Here is a 13,424-nt window from a genome sequence, read left to right as displayed (position 1 = left end):
CTACAAAAAGGTACATTGCAGTGAAACCCAAAAAAAAAAATCTGGGACAAACATAATATGGAGTATTTGACTGCGGTTTCTTTCGTCTAAATTTCAGGAACTGTTCCTTGTGTTATACAAATTTTAGGTCTTCTTTTCGTCCCAGAGTCTCCTAGATTGTTGTGAGTCATGATTTCCATTGTATCTTACGGTTTTCACAATAATGTTTATATTTGTCCTTTGGGAAACACATTATCATTTTATTTTGAGACGAGATGAAAAAATTAATGAGCCTTTGGCATGCTCCACTTGCGAGAACATTTTAAGGCAAAAATTGGTAAAAGGAAAGAGTGCGAAGCCTCTCTTCAGCACCTAACGGGGGGAGAGTGCCGATACTTCAAGAAATCGCTGAGTAAGTTTTGAGTTACAATTCTCTTTTGTTTCTTATTTAACAAGAAACAACATATATTTCGAGGAGTCCTATCTATATTGTCAAGACAGAAAAGGACTGATATATGTTTGCTTTCTCTTATAGGGTTATACAGAAACTCTGCAGCGGCTTTCTGAAGTGAGATTTTTTACTTATTTCAAAGGAGATACGTTCCCTCGTTGTGAGTTCTTAAGTCAACCCCCTTTGTGACATCCTTTATGTTTTTATCGATCTTTTACAATTCTTAATTGCAATAGGTAGGAGTAGGGCTTATGGCACTGCAACAATTCGGAGGGGTCAAGGGCATTGTCTTCTATGCAAGTACTATATTCTTTTCAGCTGGTATGTGAATAGGCCTTCTTTTTGAACTTCTTTCGTGTATCTAATAATTTCCAAAAGAAAGCAAATGATAATATAAATAAATCTGTTTTTATGATAGTGTCAGGACTATATCTATGGTTGCAGTTCAGGTGCTTCATTATCCAAGTGCAGTTCCATTTTTGGTTTCCGATTGTTCATTCTAATTGTAATTGGCCTTCTGCAGATTCCAATGAGTCAATGACGGCATTGGGAGTAATTTTGATGGACAAATCTGGACGGAGTCCTCTTTTTCTGGTAAGAACTATAAAGATTGAGAATTCTGGTCTAAGAAGTGATGGGATTAAATGCGAATTAAGTGATGAATTCTGAGAAATGGAATTTTTACAGGTTCCTTCAGCAGGAACATGCTTACGTTGCCTCCTTGTGGGGTTGTCATTTGTGTTGCAGGTTCCCTCTGGAGCCCAAATCTACCCCTCTTTCAATTTCTTATTGTGATTTTTAATTGTTTCTTGAGAGAATGAAGTATATCATGTGTAGAACCTTCAACTATGGAAGCAGATTACTCCCATTTTGGCACCTGTAGGCGTTTTGGTAAGTCCGACTTAACTTGAATCTCAAAACTTGGTTTTCTTTCTGATATATGCCAATAGACTCGAAGTATACATTGCTCAACCTATTTGAAACCTACAATCAGGTATTTACCGGATCGTTCTCATTGGGAATGGAAGGACTTCCTTGGGTTATAGTGTCAGAGGTAAGTTACACTTAACAAGCATGACGTCCACAATATCGACAGAAACGTTCGAAAATCAAGTCCAGTCATTGCAGATATTTGTTATACTCTGAATTTCTAACTAATTTAGCCTACTTTTGATTTCAGATATTTCCCATAAACATGAAGGGATCAGCCGGAAGCCTAGTAACATTGGTTACCTGGTTAGGTTCTTGGACAACTCATACGTCCTAATTGATTGGAACTCCGCAGGTAATATATGCCACAAAATAATCGGTTCCTATTTCTGTTTGGATTTGAGTAAGACTCACTCTTACACATTTGATCGTATTTTTCTCTTTCAGGAACTTTCTTCTTGTTTTCAAGCTTATCTGCTGTAACCATTTTTGTCAAAGCTGGTACCAGAGAAGAAATTCAAACATCAATGAATCGGTTTTCAGCAAATAGATAAAAGGTGCGCCTGCACTGTGACATTGTCATCCATTTTCAGATGGTGTCTTATCGATGATTGATTGCACATTGCAGCATTGCAGAATGAAGCGTGTTTTGAATGTCAGCAAAACTTTGCAATTCAAGGTTTCATTGTAGCTCTGATCCTGAGAAAAATACTAATTACCACACAACTTCATTTTCGTTGTTGTAAACCTGTTGGTAATCAGCACCTTTAAACAATAGAGTATATGTTCGTTGGTCCATTGTTATAGACCAAACGCTGCACGTATCACACAATGGTGAAGCATCTCCTAAATGTTTGATGTTGGATTTCTAACTCCTAATGATTAGCAATAATATATATTCATCTGTAGTCGAGATTGGAGTAAGTGACTTGAGGAAGAGTTGGATTGAGAAGGCCTAGTCGGATTTATGTTGAATTGTTCATTAAACTAAATGGAAGTGGAACAGAAATGTTTTTCGTTACTTCCAAGTTTGAGAGAAATGACCTACAAAATCATCACTAATTAAAAGTTTAATGCATAGTGCACAACTCTTGAAAGATATGTAACTAACAATTGCCAAGATTTCGAGGTTGGGTCAACAGTCACTACTAATCACATTGATATTATTTCAAATTAACCACTTGCACCACTATGCATTTGTTGGGTTGTTAGAAGTGAAACCATTCAATCTAAGTTGTAATTTATTCTTTCAAGCTTCCGATGTGGAATTGCATTCTTCAACAGCCAGCAATGAGTTAAATTTTTGGTCATATTAGGTAACTGGCTAACATATGGTTGCATAAATCAGATCATTGTGTTTCGTATGGCCTTGAAATTAGACCACTGTTGGTGTCCCTGACGCTATCCGTCTCTCAAAACACAATCCACATGATTTACGTACATCACTATTCTGAGGTAAGCGACCTAAACTCCAATGTCCTCATTTTCTATAAAGCATCGCCTTTTATCAGCTCCAACACAAAGCAAATTAATATAACCGAACTCCCTTCTTCTTTCTCTCCATGGCTGAGGTACAATCTTCCGAGCAACCACGCCCACCGCCTTCCCCTCCCATGATTGTCAAGCACAGGTCGAACCAACCTGTCCACCAAACCCTAGCGAGTGCGGCCAATCTCGCTAACCTTTTACCAACTGGCACAATGCTAGCATTTCACACCCTCATCCCTACTTTCTCCAACAACGGTTCTTGCCAACTTTTCAATAAGTAGCTCACAACATGTGTCATTACATTTGGTGCTCTCCCATGTTTCTTATCTTCGTTTACTGATAGCTTCATGGACAATGACCGAAAACTCTACTATGGAATCTCTACGTTCAAGGGCATGTACATTTTCAACTGCAGTAACGCCGAGGACATGGATAGGGACTTGAAGAAGTAAAAAATAAAGTTCATAGATTTTGTTCACGCCTTTTTGTCACTATTTGTGTTCTTGCTCTTTGCTCTTAGCAACTCCGATGTCCAAAGCTGCTTCTGTCCTGAAGTGGGAATAAGTTAACGGACAATGAATTTGCCACTCGGAGCTGGGACTTTGTCGAGCTCCAGGGACCTTGCATGGGTTTTATGGTGGAACCTCAATTTTTTTCATGGTTTCAGAGCAGGTTGTCTCACGTGTGAAGCCAAACGGCCACACGTGCTCCACATCACCTGTGGTATCAAAGCAGATTGTCTCACATGTGATTTTGATAATGAATTTCACATTAATGGAATGAGGGACCTTGCATGAGTTTATAAGTAACTTGGGCTATTTCTTATATTGTCAATTAGTTTTATGGTGAAACCTCAACTTTCTGTAATGTTTACTCATTAATAGCATCTCAAACTGACTTGTCAAAGTGAACATAAAATGACAAAGATAGCATCTCAAACCAACTTTCTATGTAATGATAGTCTTCCTTGCCCCCCTTAGGTCCTAATCTGGTAGTTTGAGGAGTGACACTTTTAGTATTAAACGAGCAAGAATGCCCGCGCCTTGCTGTGGGTTTTCAGACCATGAATAATATTCATAGAAAAATTAACTGAAAATGCTACGGCAATACAATTGCATTCGTAAATGTAGCAAGTCAAAGAACGCATGTTTTACATGAGTAACGCTCACAAAACCACACATTTACACAATTATCTCCAAACGAAAGAAAAAGCAAAAGATTGGTGAATTGATCCATAAAATAGGCAATTTAATTTACATTGCTACTCTATTAAGCTGACATCGAGAGTCAATATACAATCAAAATTACTTGAACGAAAGTTTACGTTGACAAAAGTTGCAAAGACAAAATATAGTGTCTTTGCATACCATGCAGTTTGCAACATGACAAAATACATGTTCTGCAAGGTTTTCTATCGTTCCAACAGTTGCAAAACATAATAGACATGTTCTTATAGTATGTACATTAGGTGACTTTAGCAGTGGAATGCGCAAAAAGTATATGTCTATAGTAGGGGGATGCCCAAGAAATATATATCTTTGATCATTTGCAATAGTGCATCATGACGCCTTCTATAGCTTATTTCTTTTGTGAATGAACATCTCCAACACTGAGCAGCAAAATAGAACAAAAACTTAAATAATTGTCCAAGTTGGCATATATTATTGTAAACAATATGTCATTATACATGTCCTTGATTTTCTTTGTCTATGATTTACTTCTTAATGCACTGATCGGACTTTTGTCGGCAGGTTCAACTTTTGGGACAACCAAGTTAGAGAATTCCGCTGAGATTCTGGTTGAATTAGTAGACAGTGGTTGGCTCCCCTCACCATGTTTGCTATGAAAACATATCAAATTTAAAAAGGATAGAAATGAACATTATAAAGTGCATGCATGATGTTTTTGTTTAATGAAATACCAACATTACTTGAAAGGGAAAAATTAACCTTTGAGCTTTTGAAGGTGTATTTTCAACATGTTCTTTTTACACCCTTGCTTGTTGCAATTGATTGGATTTGGTGAGTCTGGGATTCGAGGGTCGTAAAAGAGAGAAGGGTTGCTGCATCAATAACTTGTTTTCCAGTGTTCCTAGTAGGTGTATGCGGAACAATTGAACTAAGTTTTGGGTCAACTGATGTTTGTTCCTCAATTATTCCATGAACAACAAAGTCGGGGTTGCCAAACTCATTGTTTTGATTACCAAAACGAAGCTGAAATTTTTTCGTGTTGCCAACCAATTTTTGGAGGTGCGGTGGCAACACAGAAGAGTCATCATAGCCTTCTTCTATGACCAAGGAGTGGCAAGAAATACCCAAAAAAATTTCAGCAGTCTTTCCAATCACTAAGAAGTTGAATTGATTTGTGGCATCAACCACAATAAAATTCATCTTAAACCTAAATAAAAGATGAAGATATTATGACGTGAGTTTAGCAGTTTAAAAAAAAAACTGCAATAAAAACCGTATTGATTGCAAAGAGATGCTGTTAATAAAAACCGTATTGATTGCAAAGAGATATAAACAACGCAAAAAGAATAAATTAGGAAATTATCATGGTTCAACCATTTTTTTGAGCGGCCCATGCTCAAAGCATTGAAAGGTTCCATATGTATTTTTCACACTTTTTGTGGCAATACGGGCATGACTTGTACCACCATCCCTTGGTTAGATCGTAACCGACAATTGTTTCTTGACATATGAAACTTGTATTCTGATATGATTTAAAATTTTCAAATACAAATGACATTTAAGAACAAACTCGCAAACATGACACTTGCACCCTAGAAAATGCATTTCTACCAAAATTATAAAACAGAATACAGATTTTGGACATGAAATGACATTTGGAAAATGTATATTGAATCATGAAATATAAATTGCTTAATTTTTTGTGCTGAAGCTTATAAATGAGGAAACAAACAAACAACATGACACTTTGTATGCACAATATAGTATTAACTAAGAAACAATATGTCATTTCCAAATCACAACAATCAATCAATTCCAAAGCAGTTGCATAATACAATTGACAAAATATGAGATAATTTATTGATTGTGGATTGACCTTATTTAATGCCGGATCAAGAAGAAGCAATTCTTCAATTGTCTTTTGTTTTGAATCAACCGTAATAGTAGTTTTTCCATACTTTTCAGTAGAAGTCTGTAGAATTTCAATGGGTGTTTTGAGGTATTCAAACCTGATTTTCACATTTTTAAGTCCAAGAATATAGACGATAAAAATAAAAACGAAAATAAATATTAAGTAAGATTTGTTCACTCACTTTTGTTTATATTCTGAAAGTGGTGGGATATCAAGATTGAAAATACAAACTGTTGAGCCTATGCTCCCCAGAACAGGTTTTCCTATAAATATAAAGAAAAGAATTATAAATACAAAAGTAAAGCGATAACATATAAGAAAACAATTATAAATACAAAAGTAAAGTGATAACATATAAGAAAACAATTATAAATACAAAAGTAAAGCAATAACATATAGACTTTGTTAAGGTATAACCTATGTATTTCTTCAGTTTGAGTGAAGTCAAAACAACGAAGACAGGAGGTGAAAGCGACTGTAATGCATCCTCTTGAAAGCTTGTTGCAGTTTTTGCCCATAGGGTAACTGTAACTTGTTCACCTATACAATTGTAAAATGGAGTCAGAACTATTTATGTAATTTTTATATGGCTATATATGTATAAATATGCAATCACAGTTTAAGAGAAGTATGGTTTACCTAGTATTTTGAAGTTGGAAGTTTCGCTTTTTTTCAACTTTGATGTTTTGCACAGTGATGTCCTCAATTGGTTGTCAAGCCATCAGACAACCAAAAACATCTAAATATGATATAGTTATAAGAACCGGCTAATTAAGTTAAAAACTAAGAATAATGATTTTAGAATAGTGGCTATAGTCAAAATTAGACACTTTACCTGTGAGGTTTACATCTTTATCGACTCTCTTGTCAAGCTCATCAAATTCAATTAAATTAAACTAATGCATCGGGATCACTTGATTTGGTTTCTCAACAGGGACTATGGTAGTGTTTTTGTTCAACTCAAGCATAGCATCATGAGGGACAATTTTGCTTGACGTTCTGTTGCGGATAAAGCGAAATTTATCTATCTCATACACGAACCCAACTTTTAGACGCTCCAAAAAGAATTGGATGTCTCAGGGTTTCATGGTTGCCTGAATTGAATGTCCCTTTTAGAGGGGAAAAACAAAATTAGATAAATCTTTAAGGGAGCAAAAAATGCATTAAATCACATAGCAAAATATGCATAAAATATATTGTGTATGCCTATAGTATAGAGCAACGTATGCATAAAAGCAAATCATACAAAGTAACAAAGTTAGTTATTTTATAGATTTGAAAATTTAAAGATTGACATTTGGACTAAAATATGCATAAATGATGTAGATTTCATATATTTTCCCATATGCACTGAAGGCTAAAATTGTAATACAAAACCAGAATGAATGTGAATAAATGAGACGGAAAAATTGAATTAATACTAACAGAGCGATAAATGCATTTCAACAGATATAAAATTGTCCCTATTTAATAATGAAACAAAAGTGTAAAAGTTTAACCTCTTTGTCAACAAAGACACAGTCCAAACTTGCAGGTTGGCGATCAGCTCCAATATTCTTTGTCACCCAAATTCTGCATATCCTAATTTGTAGTTTCCTTATTGGATTTTATGGTAACAAAAGACGAATTGACATATGCTCCATCAATCTATACAAAGTAAACTTAAAAGCAGATAAAATTCTCAAAATCATACAACACACAAATGAAACAAAGAATACATTAGAATTATGAAAAATAGAGAAAAAGAGAAAAAGAAAAATGAATGGACAAACACAAACCAACACACCTTCATGTAAAAGATTCAAAACATCTTTATAAACAATGTTCTTTGTGTATCCGTAAGGCATATCACAATCATGAGCAATCACAATTTTAAGACCCTTTTTTGAGGTGACCCTAGATAATGCAACGTAGAGTTGTCAATGAGAAAAAAAACTGTTTAAGATAAAAATAGCCCAACAATCTTCAAAGATTGTCCCTGACTCTTATTAATTGTCATTGCATAGCAAATTATGAGAGGAAATTGTCTTCTTCGCAAAGTAAACGAATATTTATTTTCTGATGACTCAGTAATGATTCTTGGAATGTAAAGTACTAAAAACATATCTCAAAACTCGTATCAAATCCGGAGCTCACTAGCTCGAAGTCTCATCTCATAAATCCAAGATAAATCGTATTCATGAAATCCATAAAATAATTCATGTTCGTAAAACCATAATATAAATCGTATTCGAAAACCATAGAAATCCATATATGCAAATCCAATAATTCAATGTCTTCAATAAAACGTAGTTTCGATAAATCAAACTATTTCATAAACCATAATTATAAAAGTCCATAATGCATAATATAAAATATATTCAATGCATGAAATATGAAATGCATGCTAGGTTAATATTTTATAAAAATATATATTGTAATACCCTGAAAATTTAAATATATGAATTATATATTCATAATTATGCATATGTGGAGAAAATCGAAAATAAATCAATTTATGATTATGAAGAATTTAATTGAGAAATTTTAAAGTTTTGTTTCCAGAAATTATAATAATCAACATATTTGTATTATTGAGCTTTTATATGATTTTTCAAGAATTTACAATAATTTGTGTAAGTTTAGTTTTAAATTAAACTAGTTACGAGGTTTAAAGTTTGGACCTTAATTATTTAAAATACGTAGACCTTACGAGGTCAAAATTTATATTTTGAATAGAGCTCGACCTCACGAACGCGTAGGCGCAAACCGTTTGTGAAACAGAGTTAGAATGAAGAAGTTATTAACGTTTAAAGTCAGGGATAAAATTGTAAATTTATCAATTCTAGAATACTCCAGATTTTTTGAGCCAAATCCGGAAGGCCACGTGTGTGGCCTAGATTAAAAGTAAGAAAAGTTAGACGGTGGAGATGGAAGATAAAGGAGAGAAAGGAGGGAGAGAGGAGCCAATCATAAAATGGGTAATGAGAGAGTGACCAATGAGAGAAGAGAGAAAGGAGGGGAAATGAGAGGAAGGAAGTGCACCGGATCCTTTGACCCGGTTATACTTATGACCCGACCCGGTCGGATCTTTTGATTATGGCCACCTTAGACGACAGGAAGGGTGCCAAATTGATCCTTACTTCAAACCCAATCATTCCATCTTCCTATTACACCCCAAAAACCCTGTAATTTGGCCTTGAATTTGGTAAAACCGCATCGGTGGGTGCGATGAACCTGTGCCTTTGTTTCCCCAATTCTGAAATGATTCCATGAAACTAATACCACCATTAGACTCCCCTTGAGGTCTGAAACAAAGCACATTCATTGGTTGGGGTATCAGAGTTGTTTTGGAGATGAATCAAGAACACCCAAAAATAAGGGTTTCCGACGGTTCGTGGCCATTTTGAGGTGTTTCCCTGCCAAATTGGCCTTGGTCGTAGGTATGAACGTTGCTCTAATCATTGAGATCTTCATTTCTGTATTTTTTGAGAATTTTTAGAAATAATTGAATTTTTCGGCGAGTCGAGGCGACCGACCACCATCTAGGGCGGCGGCGCACGATCAGGGAGCCGACAATTGTTCTTTATGCGAAATTGAAAATTGTTCCTATTTTGAGAGCATTGGTCAATTGAAAGAAAATGAAAATATTTATAAAGTATAGGAAATAAATTTTAGTACATAAATTTGGTAAGGTAATACGTTTTGATATTTAATTAATATTGATGGTTTCGTATGTGAAAGAGTTATTTAAATAAAGATTTGTGATTTAAAATTTGCTAAATAAAGTGGAGTTTAGTTTGGGCCTATCAATAATAATAATATTATTATTTTTGGAATTAAAGAATTAATTCGGGGCGGGGCATTGCATATAAGTTAAGAAGGGGTCCACTCACATATTTGATTGCCCAAGAACCGCTCGAACTAGCCAGGATGACGTCATTTCCCACCAACGCACCTAAACATAATTACGGATCTTTTAGTAAAACTCTACTAAAACATTCGAATTTGGGAAAACGAATGGTGGATTCGGATTCGACATGTCTAGGAACCTAAGGAGGGACCTTGGATTTTTCCTTCACGTGCCGCCGCGCGTGGCAACCGACCGCCCCGACTCGCCGGAAAATCAAACAACTCCAAAAGTTTCCAAATTTTACAAGAATGAAGATCTCGATGAGTGGAGCAACTTTCATACATGTGACTAAGGCCAATTTGACCGGGAAAAGCCCCAATTTCACTTGAACCCGTCGAAAACTCTAAAGAAGGTGTTTCTTAATTCGTCCTCAAATTGACTCCGATACTCCAACTAATGATTGGGCATTGTTCTTGAGCTCAAGGGAAGTACATTGGTGGTGGCAATCGAAGGAAATCGTTGCAAGAATGGCGGATTCGCCGTTGTGGGTGCTCATGAAGCCGTGCCTTCAATCTTCACAAATTAAGGCCTAATTCCCTTGATTTTTAGGTGAAATGTGAAGAAGGGAGGTCGTGGGGTTGATTCTAGGAGGTGGTGACGGTCAATTCGCAGGAACCACCACTAGGTTGTGTAGAAACCGTGTCGGGTCGACGAGGAGGAATTGGGTCAAAAGTGATCCGGCGCTTCTCCTTTCTCTCCTCTCTAATTGGTCACTCACCCTCTCCCTTCTCCCGATTGGTCCTCACCTCTCCCTCATTTCTCTCCTTTATTTTCCATCTCCACCGACCATCTCTCCTTTCCTTTAATCTTGGCCACACACGTGGTTTCCTAGATTTTGCTCCGAAAATCTGGAGCCTTCTAGAAAATGATCAATTGACCATTTTTTCCTCAACTTCGTTCGTTAATAACTCTAAATTACATTCCGTTTGCGCTCACGTGTTCGTAGCGACGAGTACTGCGAGAATACGCTAAGAAAACGGATCTTACATGACATGACAAGATGGTCAACTAAAGTCAACATATATGCCTCAAAAGGCATTTTCGTAAATTCATGTTATAAAATTATAAAAACTATAATTTTTTTTGGGGCAGGTCGTTACATAAGACCTAAGAATCTTCGCAATTCTTATCCTTTAAATTTTAGTTTTTTTTTAATATTTATTAATTTTTTGGTGATGCAGATAGATGAACATTTTCAAAGGGAAATCATGAACCATTGATCACTGAAGCATCCGAATATCATTCGATCCAAAGAGGTTAGTGATCATAAAATATTTATAGTTTGCATTTTAAATTTTTCTTTTTTTTTAGTGATGCAGACGGGTGAACATGTTCAAAGGGAACTCATGAACCACAGATCACTGAAGAATCCGAATATCATTCAATTCAAAGAGGTCATTGATCATAAACTATTTTCGTTTTGTATTTTAAGAGGATGAATTTAGCCAATTCTGTTTGAATTGTTGAGTGGATGACGACAGAACATGCTAAATTTGGCCTTTGGTGTGCTTATGGTACGTGGGATGGTTGAAACTTTGAACCCGGAATGCAGTAGGACTAAGAGAAATGTCCTACCCACCGGGGCAATTCACCACTTAAAGAATTGTTGTTAAAATAACACTACTAAAAATATGAGCCTTACTTCATGACTTTGTGTCTTATTCATGCAGTTAAGCCTGAAATATATCTTATTCATGCAATTACGCCTAAAACAGTTGGTTCCCACCTCAACGCGCATACTTATTTTCTAATTACATTAGTCTAAAGAAGAGATTCCAATTGCATTGTTTAAATGAACAGTGACTTGGGATCGGATTTCACTTTATTTACAAAATTGCCATCGCTTTCTCTCTCCTAACTGGGTATGGTTTGGTATTGCTGTGCTTTGAAAAAAAGCTGTTGTGAGATAAGCGGCTGTGCTGTAAGAATAAGCGGCTATGAAATAAATCAGCAAAGTGTTTGGTAAACTTTTTTGTAAAAGTGCTTTTGGAAAAAAAAAAAAGCAGTCTGATTGTGAGTCTTTTCATTAAAGGAGCACTATAGCTCTGTGTGCTTTGAAAAAAAGCCAGTTTTCCAAAGCTGTAAATAGCAGCTTCAGCTTTTTCCTTTGATTTCAGCTTATTCTCATAGCAGTTTTCAAAATAAGCCATTTTTTTCAGTTTACCAAACACCTAAAACTCTCACAGCTTTTTTCATGGGTTTTTTTTTCAAGCACAGACTCCCAAACCACCTCTCTCTCTCTCTCTCTCTCTCTCTCTCTCTCTCTCTCTTTCTCTCTCGATAACCATCCATCAAATCCCCCATCCTTCCCTTTTCTCACGCTGTAATTACGCTCAGATCCCTCACCTTCACTCCCTTCCTCTTCCTCCTCTTCTCAGCCACAGAAGGTTGAACCCACAGCCTCCAGAAGCTACTCCAAACCCCCAAATTCTATCCCAAACCCAAAGAAGCCCTGAAATCCCAATTCGGTTTCATGGAATCGGGGATATTGCTAATGGATTTGCTATGTTTTGGAATTCAGGAATTTTCGATTGTTGGAGGGAGAAATTGGTTCCTTGGCATTTTCAGGTATATAATTATGTACCCTGTTTTTATTCAAGCCCTATTTTAAATGTATGATTTGTTTGTGTGAAATGAATGAAAAAGAGAGTTAGAATACCCTGTTTTGGATTTTGAAAAAGAGAGTTAGAAATGTATAAGGATGTCCATTTTATATACCCTGTTTTGGATCACTGTGTGTGTTATTTGAAAAGGAGAGACATGAATGATCGGTATGTGTGTTATTTGTTCAAGGAGACATCCTTATTTGAATATGATTCGTTAAAATGTGCTATCATCAACAATTTGCATGAAGAACATATTTCACTTTGTTTTCAGAAATTTGAATAGTTGGAGGGAGCACTTTGCCCTTTGGCTTTTGAGGTATATTTATTTACGGTGATTTTGTGATTTCTAAGCTATTTTCGTTACTATTCTGTAAGTTAGTGCTTGGATTTGCTATGTTTGCGATTTTCAGAAATTTGAATCGTTGGAGGGAGCACTTGGCCCTTTGGCTTTTGAGGTATATTTATTTACGGTGATTTTGTGACTCTGTTGTTACATTTTATTCATGCATGTTAGGACTAGATTTGGCTATATAATTGTGGCATCCTTTGACTATTTTTAGCCAGTATAACGGTGGAATGTGTAATTGCTATCTCTTAAGTTGGTATAATATTAATGGTTTGCAGATGCTTAGCAGACTATCAATAACATTGCTATCGATGAAATTGGCAAAAAAACTTGGGGAGATAATGTTAATAGTTTGTAGACGGTTAGGAGACTATCTGAAACTGATTAAATTTTATATTTTGAGTTGCATAAAGTTCACTAACATACACAACCAGAGTTAGATTGCCACCCTTAGTTGGTGGTATTATCTTTGCAATGGATTTAAAGTGGGGATTTAGAAGATCTAATAATAAAACTGAATTATATGTTCCATGCTTTTCGTTTTCATTTTGGGTTAAGAGGCTAGAGCTTTGGATTGGGATTTTCCTTTATTAAGCTATAATTTTGTGCTTAGGAGGCTATATGAAACTG

General features: G+C 35.7%; 1 long non-coding RNA gene and 1 pseudogene across 1 annotated transcript; both read left to right on the top strand.

Annotated features, from left to right (window-relative positions):
• Positions 1-19: 19 nt before the first annotated feature.
• LOC103419447 (sugar transporter ERD6-like 5) lies at positions 20-2,282 on the top strand (annotated as a pseudogene).
• A 9,826-nt stretch (positions 2,283-12,108) lies between these two features.
• Positions 12,109-13,190, top strand: LOC139194930 (uncharacterized). Its single transcript, XR_011579719.1, has 3 exons — positions 12,109-12,410; positions 12,720-12,764; positions 12,859-13,190. It is a non-coding gene; the product is annotated as an uncharacterized lncRNA (long non-coding RNA).
• The last annotated feature ends 234 nt before the right edge of the window (positions 13,191-13,424 follow it).

The sequence above is a fragment of the Malus domestica genome, chromosome 04 (assembly GCF_042453785.1).
Source record: "Malus domestica chromosome 04, GDT2T_hap1".
NCBI lineage: Eukaryota > Viridiplantae > Streptophyta > Magnoliopsida > Rosales > Rosaceae > Malus > Malus domestica.
The sequence above is the reverse complement of the archived record's forward strand: the minus strand, read 5'-3'. Positions and strand labels throughout refer to the sequence as shown.